This window comes from Acinonyx jubatus, chromosome C2 (genome assembly GCF_027475565.1).
Source record: "Acinonyx jubatus isolate Ajub_Pintada_27869175 chromosome C2, VMU_Ajub_asm_v1.0, whole genome shotgun sequence".
Lineage (NCBI taxonomy): Eukaryota > Metazoa > Chordata > Mammalia > Carnivora > Felidae > Acinonyx > Acinonyx jubatus.
The window spans coordinates 84254357-84264000 of NC_069384.1; the positions used below are offsets into that span (position 1 = coordinate 84254357).

At 34.3% G+C, this 9644-nt stretch overlaps 1 long non-coding RNA gene across 1 annotated transcript in view; it reads left to right on the forward strand.

Moving 5' to 3' along the window:
- Positions 1–268: 268 nt before the first annotated feature.
- LOC113599870 (uncharacterized) overlaps positions 269–9644 on the forward strand; it is a 12837-nt gene continuing 3461 nt past the window's right edge. Inside the window, exon 1 of the long non-coding RNA XR_008297791.1 lies at positions 269–609. This is a non-coding gene — a long non-coding RNA (uncharacterized LOC113599870). The remainder of the gene's footprint in view (positions 610–9644) is intronic.

Genomic DNA, 9644 nt, shown 5'->3' on the forward strand with positions numbered 1-9644 from the left:
TGAGAATATGCATAAAGTACTTCTGTGTCCTGAAATAGTACAGTTGTTTCAACAGAAGCACTACAGTAGTCCACCCAATCCAAGGTTTGCTTTCCACAATTTCAGTTACCTATGGTCACTCATGGTCTGAAAGCAGATGATCATCTTTCAGTATGTCAGAAGGTCAATGGTAGCCTAACACTATGTCACAATACCTATGTCATTCACTGCATTTCATCTCATTAGGTAGGCATTTTTTCATCTCATATCATCACAATAAGGGTGAGTATAGTGCCATAAGATATTTTGAGAGAGATAAGACATTTACATAAGTTTTGTTAGAGTATATTGTTAAACTTATTCTATTTTATTATTAGTTATTAATTATTAATTATTATTATTAGTTATTTATTAATAGTTATTGTTGCTAATCTCTTAGTATGCTTAACTTATGAATTAAACTTTATCATAGGTATGTATGTACAGAGAATAACCCATAGAGGGAATAGGGTTCAGTACTGTCCCTGATTTCAGGCATGGGCTGGGAATCTCGGAATCTTGGAACATATCCCCTGTGGATAAGGGAGGACTACTGCATTAGGACTGTTTGAGTTGCAAGCCAACTTTATGGTAAGATCAGTGGTGATATTAATCAATATGATTTGATTTTTAAATATTGTATAATGAAATGTGTCAACATTTGGAAGGTTTGAAGTGAACTAATATTTTCCAAAAGACTAACAGTTTTTCAAAAACATGTGTAGGTAAAAGATCTACTCAAAGTGCAAAGAAACCCAATGGATTTTAATATAACAATGCACAAAAAGTCCACCAATATTGTTTCAAATTCCTTATTGAAACTATCATTTAAAAAACCACATTTGTCTAGTTTTGAGGTTGTATCAAAGAATAATATGCATCATTATCTGAAAAGGCTATTAAAATACTCCCTTTTCCAACTACACATTTGTGAAAGTCTAGATTTTCTTGATGTACTGCAAAAGCACAACAGATTGAGTGCAGAAGCAGATATGAGCATTCAGCTATCTTCTCTTAAGCCATATATTATAGGATTTGAAAAAAATATAAAGTAATGCCATTTTTTTATGAGGTAACTACAATTATTTCTAAAAAATTAATGTTCACGTATAGTGGGTTCTTTATTGTTATTTTTAAATAAATTGTTAAATGTTTTAAGTTTCTCAGTTTCAGTTTCTAATATGATAATATTGATAGATACAACTTATATAAACAAGAACTCTTTGGGGTCTTAAGTTATTTTTAAGAGCGTAAATGGTTTCTAAGGCCAACAAAATTTGAGAAACAAAATTAAACAAATACTTTAAATATTTAGAATTAGATTTTACTATTACCTAAGAGATGAAAGGTAAAGAAATAGTTATAGCACAATTTTTCTTTTCTTTTCTTTCTTTTTTTTTTTTTTTGGATAAAAAGACTGCTCTTCCTTTAAAGCTCACATTCAAATGAGCATAATGAGTTTTGTGTAAATTATTTGGAATTTCAACCCCCACACTTACATACTGTATAAACTTGACCAGGCTGCTTACTCTCTCCATGACAACTTTCTCATCTGTAAAATGAGAATAATAATAATAATAACAATAATAATGTCTATCTCAACAGTTGTGAGGTTTAAATGAGATAGTCCAAGTAGTTGAACACAATGCCTGTGACTGAATAAGTACTTGTTGTGTTGTTATATTTTGAGGTTAACTTCCTCCTTGATTTCATAGTAACAAAATGTGAACAATACTTGGCATATCTTTTGAAGTTTTTAAAAAATTTTTAATTTAATTTAATTTTTACATAAGAGAGAGAAAGAGAGAAAGTGTGTGTATGAGTGAGGGAGTGGGCAGAGAGAGAGAGAGAGAGAAAATCTTAAGCAGGTTCCATGCTCAGTGTGCAGCCCGACATGGGGCAGATCCCAGAATCCTGGGACCATGACCTGAGCTGAAATGCAGAGTTGGGCATGCAACTGACTGAGTCACCCAAGCGCCTCTCTTTTGAAGTTTTTAGGTATCTAAATAAGCATATTGGACAACATAATCCAAATATTCTATTACTATTGCTTCATCGATTTGTAGAGAAAAATAGTTAAAGGGAAATTTGATTGGCTTTTACTAAGGTTGGCAAATAATCTTTCTTCCTGCCTTTGAGAAAGACTGTTTTCTGAACATCGTCAATGTTTTAGTCTTATGATTTAATATTATTTTTGTGCTGCATCCTTTAAAATTTTTTTTTAATGTTTATTTATATTTTGAGAGGGACAGAGACAGGGACAGAATGTGAGCCGGGGAGGGCAGAGAGAGAGGGAGACACAGAATCCGAAGCAGGCTCTGAGCCCAAGTCAGACGCTTAACTGACTGAGCCACCCAGGTGTCCCCATGTTGCATCCTTTTTATTAAATCAGCCCAGCAGAAGGATTAGTATCTTCTGATATATTGGTTTATGCTTTGGTGTAATTGAAGGAAAAGTGTTAAGACATTGAATAACCTGCCTTTTGACACAAGTCAATAAATAAATATTCTAACATAATCAAAGAGAAGGGAATTAGCTCTCTTTGGGAGTAGGCTGTGTTACAGGAGATACTATGCAGTTACTTGCAATCTTCTTACATCCTTCAAAAGAAGAATTTATGAGAATGAGTTAGGTAGAAGTGAAAGTTGAACCATATAAGGTGCAATTTTTATAATCCTAGGATTATTCGGTATATATGTGAGGTTGAGAAAGTTTATCATATATCTCCGAATAATCACAAATCATAACTGAGAAGTAGAAAGCTAAACTCAAGTCCCTTTCTACATTCAAGACATAGTCTTATAAATGTAAATATTTAGCTTAAATCATTGAATAGCATATGCTTCTTTCCATTAAAAAAATATTTATTTATTTTTGAGAGAGAGGGACAGTGGGCAGGGGAGGGGCAGAGAGAGAGATTGAGAGAAAATCTCAAGCATGCTCCTCACTGTCAGTGCAGAGCCCAAACTGGAGCTCAATCCACGAACCATGAGATCATGATCTGAGCTGAAGTTGGACGCCTAATCTACTGAGCCACCCAGGCACCCCTGAATAGCATGTTTACAACAGTATTAGTGAGCTATGCTGCCATATTTCCCTCTTCTAAATTTTTATATTTTTACTGAAAAAAAAAGAAACAAAAATCAAACCTTTTTAGCTCTAAGAAGTTGTAAAAGTAACAAGAGAGTAGTTACGATTTTTCAGTTCCTTTTTGGCATTAAGAAAATTAGACAGCTTTTCTAGGGGTGCTTGTGTGGCTCAGTAGGTTGAACGTCTTACTTTGGCTCAGGTCAAGGTCACACTTACAGTTTGTGTGTTCAAGCCCTGCATCAGGCTTGTCTTGTCTGTGCTGACAGCTCAGAGCCTGGAGCCTGCTTCAAATTCTGTGTCTCCCTCTCTCTCTGTCCCTTGCCCCACTCACACTCTGTCTCTCTCTGTCTCTCGAAAATAAATAAACATTAAAAAAAAAAATCAGACAGCTTTTCTAAATGCCTTTAAAAAAGAAAAAAACCAACACAGTCATTGATTCACTTCCTTAACAAGCTTTCAGTTTACTGGAAAGATACAGAACAAACATGATGAGCTCAGAAGATTTTAAAATCCTAAGCCTATTTCCTAATTGTACAAGCTATATGTCTTTTATCATTTAAAATGAATGACAAAAAAGCCTATATAAAATAAGGCATAGAAAGGGAAGCTTTTTGTGTTTTGCATACCAATATCTACCAAATCTAGGAAGACACTGTCAGAAAAATAAGGCAAAATGGATCCAGAATTTCCCACATTTGAAGTGTAATGTACATACCTTGAAAGAAGAAAAAGCTAAAAGAAATGACTTTAATTGTGTGATTTGTATCATAAGGCTTACAATTCTCTTAGTGTCTCATACCACAGACCCTGTTACACCTTAGCAGAAGAGTCCAAACGGTGATATTTACATGTTTTGAGCTAAGAGATCACCAATTTTATACAATGCAAGTAAGCATGGACTTTCAAAAGTCCATGGTGCATATAACTTACATAAGCCAATAATTTAAGACTTTTGTCTCTTCAAAATGTTGCTTAACAGTCAAGCTAATTGTGCATGTTGAAATTTATGATGGGCAAGTCACGTCATAATTTTAAAATAGCTTTATGACCTAACTGATCATTTTTGTTTCTTTTTGTGAAATTTTTAGTCTGAAAATTTCTTTCTGTGAAAATTTCAGTCTGACTGAAAACCCAGCACTAGTGCTTATTCTAACTTGCTAACCCACAGATTTTGGCGTTACTATGAAATATGTTATAAGACTTTGCTTCTGGCTTTAGCAATGTGCTTTTTTTTTAAAATATTTATTTATTTTTGAGACAGAGAGAGACAGAGCATGAATGGGGGAGGGGCAGAGAGAGAGAGGGAGACACAGAATCAGAAGCAGGCTCCAGGCTCTGAGCCATCAGCCCTGAGCCTGACGCGGGGCTCGAACTCACGAACCGTGAGATCATACCTGAGCTGAAGTCGGACGCTCAACCGACTGAGCCACCCAGGCGCCCTGTTTGCTTCTGGCTTTATATTTAGCTTATTTTATTTAGTTGGCTTAAGTGACTACATTAGTTGTTAACAATGAAACTTAACTCATATCGGGTGAGGGTGAGCTGGGGACTACATCTGGGACCTGTTACAACCTGATGCCGCATGGGTTTATTTCAACAAGGAAAGGAAACGCATTTAAACTCCAGCTCTGATTCAGAAATGATTCTGAATTCAGTTATTCTGTAGCATTTGGACCTTGTCCATGTATCAGTTATTACAAATCTTCCTCCCACATCTTGTCTTCCCAATTGGAAATAAGCAAACTTTGTTTTTATCAGTCTCTAAGTATTTAAATTTGCATATGGCACCCAAAAAGCATTTGCAAACTTCGGCTTCATTAAAAAAATTTTTTTTTTCAAATCATGTGTCTTGTGAAGAATTACATGGAGAACATTTTGTTGTTAATAGTCATTTAAATTATTTACTGGCTTTTTTTCATTTCCCTGGAAAACACTGAGAACGTTTTCACAATGTGTCTGGCTTCTCTTGGAAAATCATGTTGTAATGTGAATCCAAAGCATCAGAATTTGTGAAAGCAGAGTGTTTTCCCAAAAGTGTCAAGCAGCCAAATGGTACCAGTTTCAAGAATGATGCCAGAGTGTTTTTCAGAAAGACAGTTTTTGTTTAAATCCCTGCTTTTTGTCTAGTATCTATAGTTGGTCTATTTGTCCCAAAGACAAAGGGCCAGAAGCACCTGAAACTTCTTTTACTTCCTTTGGAAAGTCACTTGACATTTTGCTGCAATATTTTATTATATTATTTATTTATCTTATTAAATCTCTTGTTGATCAGACATAATTGAGGGAAGATTCATATTTTATAAAATAGTACATATATTTTAGACGAATAATATCTTTTTACTCAATATCTTTTATATTGATGTGTAAACACAAATGTAAGCTATCAAAGACTAGATTTAGGTTGATTATTATTTATCATTTTTCATTCATTCATATATATATATTTATTAAGCATATAAAAGGTAGTTGCTAGATTTTATGAAGGAGCGTAAAGATGAATCAGACATAAATCTAATCTCATTCCCCTCTATTAAAAAAGGTAATATTAAATAGATAGCTAAATAAGAGAGGGAGGAAGGAGGAAGGGTGGATGTGTGAAGGAGAGAGAGAATAGCAGTGATAAAAACAAATGTGGCAAAATGTTAACAATTGGTGAATTCTGGACAATGAGTATAAAGGAGTTCTTTGCACAATTCTTATAACTTTTCTGTATGTTAGATATTATTTTAAAAGAGAAATTTATTAAGTGTCTGTTCTGGAAAAAAAGTAGATGAAATATCTAAGGGACTGAGGTTTGGGATGTCTAGAGTCCTCCTCAATGATGGGAATTGCATCTCAAATCTTTTTTACCTCCCTACTGTTTCTAAAATCATTCTTTCAACTTGAGAGACGCTCAAGAAATGTATAAACAGTGAGTGCTTACTTTTTTATTTGAAATCTTAATTTTCAGGCCAAATTTCTTCAGATCAAGCCATTAAACTATTGTAAATGCACATACAATACACAAGAGAAAACGTGCTAGAGACAACTTTGAGGCTGGAGCTTAATCTTTCTCATCTTTATACATCCAGCGAAAACCCTGTGTGTAGTAAGTGCTCAATTCCTATTTGTTGGCTGTATGAATGAATAAACACAGACTGAAACACTTTTGCGCCAAAGATCTTCAAATTGATTTCTCTTATTTTGCTTCTCACACCAAGGCTACACTGACCTTCATGAGGTCGAGTTAGGTCAGAGTGTTCAATTTGACACATAGGATTCTTTACGACAGCCTTTCTAATTAGAACTGCAATGTGCAAACAATATTTAGGAAAAGGTGTACAAGGATTTGTCAACAGGAAAGTAGATTTAAAATCTGGAGAATGTTAATGGTCAGCTAATATATTTGGCATGTGGTTAAATAAAATGTTTTATTGTGTCTCTTTAAAATCAAAAGCCCTATATTATGTATATGCTTTTCAAATGACATTTGAATAAAAATGTAAAAGGCATCTAAAGAGATGAAAGGCACTTCTGGAGTTAGAGCTCTCAGGTTTGATAATAACATTTTGAGTAATCTAAATGCATACCTATTATCACTTAAGTGAGCACTGATGCTGCCAATGGATCTTATACAAATATTCAGATTTTTGTTTTCCTCGTCATTCTGAAGGTTATCTCCCTGGTTGCTCTGAAAATCAGGTGACAACCATTTCCCATGATGCTTTAAGGGCTGTCAAACTGTCCATCAAGCTGTCACCTGACCAATCGTTCCCATGGTTCTTTTAGACTTCCAGTATGATAAATTGAAAGGCACTATTATCTGTCTGTTGTGAAGAGGAACTGTTTGGGCTTTGATAAGATATCACTACTCCCAGGTGAGAGGCGGCTGACAGCACATCAAGGCAAAACAACACGTAGAAACACTGAACAGGGGAGCACAGGTTTACAAACATCTGTTGTCATTTATTACTTTTCTTTGGGCTTAAGTTTCTGACTCATCTTTAGATAATTCAAGAACAGATATTTTGCTTTCTAGCTTGCAAGCAACAATTGCTGCTCTTTTCATCTTGGGAGAAAAATCTAGAAATTGAAAACACAACCGCCTACCTTTTTCATGCATGGCACACAAGTGTTCTGCCTCGTAACCAACAAGTTCTGTGATGTCATCATTTGCCTTTTTAGAAACGTATTTGAGAATAAGTATATTTAACTATGATAAATAGTTGGGTGTGGGGGGCCAAATAATAAAATTAATTACCTATGTCTTAGAGGTTATTATCAACTTACCAATAGACAAACAATATGAACTAGTTTAAGTGTTTGCACATATTGGTTAATTTATATTTTAGTATTGATGATGAGGTTAGTAAGTCCAACATTTCATGAGAAATAAAGTTTGTGATTTATTATGACAAGCCTCACTTTTTAATTGTTCTGAATTGTGCTAACATAAACTTCAAAACTTGAATTTATACACAAGAGATGAATAGAGGATAAGACATTGCCCTCAATGGATCAATGGTGTAGTCAGGATTGGGATAAAGAAAACTGTTTGTAAAGGTTGCAGGGGGAGGTTGTGAGGTAAAGGGTCTGAGGAAATCTTTCTGAGAAGTGGAAATAGTTTATTAGAGCTACAGAAACAGTTTTACATTTAGGATTTAATCTTTGGACTTAAACATCCAAATACGTGTCAACAGAAACTTATTAAAAGGCATGAAAAGCTGGATACTTGAATCCTTACTACATGTAAATGTAATTTTATTCTTTAGAAGTTACTCTCTTTTTTGTGATTTGTCTTTTTTCTTTTCCTTCCCTTTGACTTTAATGATACATGATGACAGGTTTCTTATGTGCCCTGTGCCCTTACATACTATCATTATATGAGTACCTGAACATACCCTTTGGAGACCACTCAGGGAAAAACAATCTGTTGTTATTTATTGTGGAATAAAAGTACTGTAGTTGGTTGCTAACATCACCACCTTGTGTACAAATATTTTTTTGCACACAGTTTCCTCATGTCATTAAGCAGTATTGTAATTTCATTACATAGTAATGTAGCACTTCGATTAGAGACAACATTTAAATGATTTTATAATTCACAATCTGAAAAAATAAACTATGGTTTATTTTTAGTCCTTTGTAACTATTTAACCACCTTACACTCTTCTTCACTCATGCAAGAAGCAAAAATACCCCCAGAGTCCTCAAGGACAGAATTTGTCAAAATGCTCTCTAAAACAATGGCCAAGGAATTCAGAGTAAAAAGGAAAAGACAGAATTAAATTTCCTGAATATTCATAATAATACCAACAGTACGTGCATTCAGTGCCTACAGTCTCTATTGGTGAAACTCCAATTTCAACTGTTTTTTTCCCTAAGCATTCTTAGCTCACCCAGTAGGCTAATATTGGAAATTATTACTTACTTGAAAGTATCACTTTGGTCTCTATCCAAAGACGAGGGGAACCTCTTCATGAGGTTCTGAATATCAAAATTCTTTTTCTAGTGGCTTCTGGTGTGTGAGAATCCCATAGCAAGTTTTACAATTTTCAACAGTCCTTGGAGATCCATGAAGTAAGCTGATTGGACTCCATTACTTTTCCAAAAGGACATACCTTTTGGTCTAATGAAGGAGGTAGTGGCTGGAGAGGAAAAGACCAGAATATTCAATAAATTCTGTGTAGGTCTCAAAGGAGACAAACAAACAATGCTCCTTGTTAGTCTCTCTCTCTCACAACAAGCATTCTGATAGATTTCTAGAAAAAACTACTTCAATTTGGATTTTAGTGTTACTTCGTTCATAATTTCTCATTCCCTCTTTCGGTATCTTTAAGTGATCTTATGATGTATTACCTCACATAGTAGCTAAATAACAGTTGTTATAAATGGTTGAAAGTAGAATCCAGTGCTTCTTTCACTTCTAGAGTTTTCCTACGTAGTTTGATTATATGGTAAAAACTTTAAAATGTTCCTAAAGATCCTAGGCAAAATATAACAATCTGAATTTGGGGTGTGTGTGTGTGTGTGTGTGTGTGTGTGTGTGTCTGCCTGTCTGTGAGAAACGGGTATTTTTAAATGGAAGTTCACTTGACAAGCCTAAGAAATTCTGCTACATTAACTAATGGTTTAATTTTCTTCTAATTTTGACTTTAACCGGATTTTCTAACAAGAGACTAAGAAAATCTTGGAAACATAGGTAGCTTTGGCCAGATGAATTTGGGGGTATTTTTACAATGATAATTTTTCTTGTAAATTTAGCAGCGAAGTCACAAAGTAAGGCTAGATTTCAGTACCTCTTACTTGAATTCTAAAACTTCTTGTCAAATCTTTTAGCTTTGGTTTCTGACTAATATTACATGGGAGAGTTATGAAGAGGAGATGGATTGTCTCAAGATTATTTTTCATGATGTTTTCTAAATTGTAATCATATTAACGTTATATTCATTGATAATCTCATTTACAAAGTTGAAAAATGATTTCTTTTGTGTCAACAACTATACTATGAGGTAGGTAGGGAAGGCACCCAGTTTCACAGATGAAACTCTTCTTCA